Source organism: Orycteropus afer, unplaced genomic scaffold (assembly GCF_000298275.1).
Source record: "Orycteropus afer afer isolate SDZICR_OR568_19922 unplaced genomic scaffold, OryAfe1.0 scaffold00005, whole genome shotgun sequence".
NCBI classification, from domain to species: domain Eukaryota; kingdom Metazoa; phylum Chordata; class Mammalia; order Tubulidentata; family Orycteropodidae; genus Orycteropus; species Orycteropus afer.
Window position 1 is genome coordinate 18,401,668 of NW_006921592.1, and position 4,885 is coordinate 18,406,552.

Consider the following 4,885-nt stretch of genomic DNA (forward strand, 5'->3'; position numbering starts at 1 on the left):
AGAGTCTGCAAAACACTGCATAATATGGATGAACTTGGAGGACAGTATGCTGAGTAAAATAAGTCAATCACAGAAGGACAAATATAGTATTAGTTCATTGCTGTGGAGGGTCAAGGAAAGATTTATATATGGAGGGAAACTTTCTTTGTTGGTTGCCAGGGGTGGGAGGAGGGGGAGGGAACACTGCAAAAAAAAAAAAAATGCATCGACCCATGTCACTTTAGTTTTGTGTATTTCGCTGTACATAAATTATATTTCAATAAAATGCATTAAAAAAAAAAAAGAAATCAGACAATGTATTGCACTGGGCAAATCTGCTGCAAAATATCTCTTTAAAGTGCTGATGAGCAAAGATGTCTCTTTAAAGACTAAGGTGTGTCTAGCCCAAGCCATGGTATTTTCAATCACCACATATGCATGTGAGAACTGGACACAAAGACCAAAGAAAAGTTGATGTTTTTGAGTAGCAGTGTTGGTGAAAAATACTGAAAGTTCCATGGACTGCTAGAAGAACTAACAAATCTGTCCTGGAGGAAGGGCAGCCAGAACGCTCCTTGGAAGTGAGAATGGCTGGACTTCCTTTCAACCACTTTGGTCATGTTGTCTGAAGGGACCATTCCCTGGAGAAGGATATCATGCTTGCTAAAGAGGAGGATCAGTGAAAAAGGGGAAGACCCTCAATGAGATGTATTGACACAGTGGCTGAAACAATGGGCTCAGGTATAGCAATCATTGTGAGGTTAGCACAGGACCAGGCAGTGTTTTGTTCTGTTATACACAGGGCTGCTAAGAGTCAAAGCTGACTTGATGGCACTTAACAACAACAACACAACAGTACATAAAAATTATGCTCTACATCCTACTTTGGTGAGTAGCTACTAGGGTCGTAAAAGCTATTGGGTAGCTAAGATGCAACTATTGGCCTCCCCTCATATGGAGCAAAGAATGAAGAAAATAAAAATCATTTGGAAACAATAAATCCAAGGATATGATGGAGTATGGGGACCTTAGCCTTCACGACCCTGAGACCAAAAGAACTAGATGGTGCCCAGCTACTAATGCCAACCACTTGGAAAGGGATCAAAATTGGAGCTCTTGGATAGAACAGGAGGAAAAATGTGGAACAAAATTCAAAAACACAAAAATGACCAGAATTATTGGTCAGATAGAGAGAGGTGGAACCCCCAAGACTATGGCCCCTTTGGGCCTGGAACTGGACTCACGTCCATAGATTCTCACTCAGCCAAACATAAGAAAGACCTACAAACAGAAAAGCTACCTCTGGGAGATGCAGCTACCTCCCCTAGGAAGATGCATTCTCTAGATAAATAAACCATAAGACATTAGAAGGGCAGCATTTGCATAAAGGGAAAGTTAGACAAGAATGCTTAGATAAGAATGGAACAAGGAAGGGATGGTCACATGGAGGAGATGGGAGGAGAGCTTTTTATAGTTGAGGGCTTGTATTTGGGGCCATGAAACCAAATGTGCATTAACTGTTGTGAATGAAACAAATCTGCTTTGTAAATTTGCACCCCAATCACAATAAAAAGTTTGAAAAAAAAAAAAATTACATATCCTATCTGTACCTGGTAGCATAGTGGCTAAAGCACTTGACGGCTAACCAGAAGGCTAGTGGTTCAAACCCACCAGCCACTCCCCGGAAGGAAGGTTGGGCAATCCTACTTCCGTAGTGATACTGCCTCGGAAACCCAAGGAGGGGTCGCTATGAGTCGGGGCCGACTCGACGGCACACAACAACAACAACAATCTGTACCTTGCTGGAATATGAGCTCACCACAACTCTAACTGATCATTTGGAGATACCATCAGGTGGACAGCTTAAAAAAAACAAACCAGTTGTGTTGAGTCAATTCCAACTCATGGTGATTCCATGTGTGCAGAACAGATCTACTCCAGGGTTTTCAAGGCTATGATCCTTCAGAAGCCAATTGCCAGGCCTTTCTTCCAAGGGGACTCTGGGTGGGTTTGAACTGCCCACCTTTAACCTTTTGGTTAGTGCCAAGTGTTTATCTGAATGCTCCACACAGGCAGACAGGTAGGCATCTTTATCTAGGGAGTGCTCAGTACGCCTACTGAAATCCCTCCCATTGAGTCTAAAATCTCAGGAGTTGTCAACTCCTCCAAGGGCCATATCTGTTTACAGAAATCCAAAAAGCTTTAAGAGTATAAGAGGCACAGACTGCACATTAACCTAATAGCTGGTGGAGAAACCTGTGGGAACACACGTTTTCCCAGTTGCATCATAGCTGAAAATATCAATGGCTCCATTTTCCCCAGCTGATGAGGAAATGGTCTCTTTGGTGATCTTGTCAACTAAAACTTCCTGGAGGATGTTTAAGTTAAAATGGGAGGATGAATAGGGGTTAGCTAGATAGTGTGTGTGTTCAGGGAGAGCAGGCAGAGTGTTAGAGAAAGGATCTAATCCATGAGAGATTACCAGGATGGACAGAGCAGATCTTGAATTTCTCTACCAAAGCCTCCCTATTGCCCTCTGTCATGCCCCAAACTGCTACCCTGCTACCCTCTTGGCTAAGAGGGTATGGCTGGGCCTTAGCCTTCAACATCAGGATCATTTTCTCAAGGCATCTGCCATTCTTTGTTCCCACCAGCCAGCTTGTCAAGGCCAGAAAAACAAGTGATTTAGAAATACAGTTTAATGCAGACACATCCTAGAATCGAAATTACTTCAGGGATACCTGCAATAAAGCTGAAGGAAACACCCAAAAGGCCAAAGGAAGCATGCTTTATTGAATTTACAATGCAGAAAATATTTGTAGTTCCTTAGATATTTGCATTGCTATAAAAATTACACTTTATAGTATAATTATTAATGGTTTGAAGAGAAATAAACAGTATAAACGAAATATGACCTGTACTATGAAAATGTAAACCATATAAATCAAAATCATAAAACAATTGCTCAATACTCAGAGGCCTACTTATATATACATATGAAATTTCCTACACACATATACAATAAAAGCCCACAAAACCATCACTCTGAAGCTGATCACTGTACAAATAGGAAAATAAATCTTTATCTTTAACCTCAATTTTATCTTCAGCAGGAGGGTTGTGCAACTTGGGTTTATGCAAATCACATTTAGTATTAAACAATCGAATGTCACATATGTCACAAAAACAGCAAGTGGAAAAATAAATTAAGAAAATGCATGAGACTAAAAGTTAAGAGTGAAAAATGTCTCTTTATCCAACATTCTTTTCCACAATGAAGTTAAAATAGTATCCAATGTGTCAGAACACATAAAACAGGAGTATAGCACGATCGTAATTTTAATAGCTCTCAAAAGAGAAATAGAGGCAAGGTGAATTACTTATATCTGTAAATATATCAAACGAAGTCTAAGTTAAAAGCATTAAATACTTTTGTTCTAGCCAAAAACACATTCTAAATTTGAGAACATCATAAAATCAAAATGTTGGTAATGATCTCCCAGCAATGTAGCTGAAAAAGATTTAAGTAGCTTTTCCATAAATAAGAGCTAACCAGAGCTTTCAGTCTCTAATTGAGATTATGTTGCCATGTGGCCAACTATTGTTCAAACAGTTAAAGATAATTGTTTTGTCCATCAAAGGCACCTACGTAATCTCCAATAAATTTGGGTGTACTGGCCCAATCTAGAGGCAAAGACCAAAATAATACTTCTATATCAAACATATACTCTTATTTACAGATAAAACAAATATAAAGGGACATGTTGGGAGGAAATAAATAAAGGTAACAAGATAGCATGTATACTAAGACAGCTTTGTACAATTGTACCAAACAGCTAATATGCATCCCAATATCAATACATATTATATCAGCTCCACTTGAACCTGGACTTAAGAGATACTATTGAGGCAAACAGCAGTGGCAAAACTTTGTCTCACCATGCCACAAAAACAATCATCCCCCAGTTTCCTGTTTATTTTGACAACTCACACAAGTAATTGATCCTTTACGGTAAAAAATACAATCCTGTTTCTGGGACCATAAAAAGCACTCTTTTCTTGTATGAACCAAGTATTCATGATGGAACTGGTAAGGATAGGCTCAAATTTCCAGTGAAAATTCTAGATGTCCTCCATAAAGAGAGAAGACACACTTTTAAAAGCTAAATGATGTTGTGGCTATCTGCAATGTTTTTGTGTAACATGTCTGGATCATGGTTCACTACAAAAAAGTGAAACTTGGAGAATGTAAGGTTTGATCACAGAAATCATAAACAAGAAAAAGAATTCTCCACAGAGTTGTTTTCGTTCAACAGGAAGAGAATGTTTACCTTATATACTATAATAAATAAGGATCCTAGACAAAAATGTTGGTGGTTCAAACCCACTGAGCAGCACCCTGAAAAACAGGCATGGTGATCTCTACTTCTGAAAAACCAGCCATTGAAAACCCTTTGGAGTGCAATTCTACCCCAACACACAAGGGGTCACCATGAGCCAGAATGAACTGGACAACAGAACAATAAATAACAGATATTATTTAAGCTTCTTTGGCAAGCTACTTGGGGCTGGGACCTATACCAAGGTAAGTGAAATCTCCTTCTGTGAATGATTTAATTGGTTCAGGTCAATGAAACCAGGTGTCTCTGTCCCAGCATGAGGCTAGGCATTGACTCCTTTGGCAGTTAGAGACATTCTAGCAGGGAAGTCTAGGAGGCTCTGCAGTTTCCAAAATGAAAGCAAGACCAACAACGTCCTGAATGACAATAGGTCACTCATGTTCAACAATGTACTCTGGCTTCCCTTTCTTAATGGCAATTCCATTTTAAAGAGATTATTTTCACAACATCAAGCACATTTCTTTCATTATTTATTTTGTGTGTGAGTAAAGGCTTACAATTGGCAA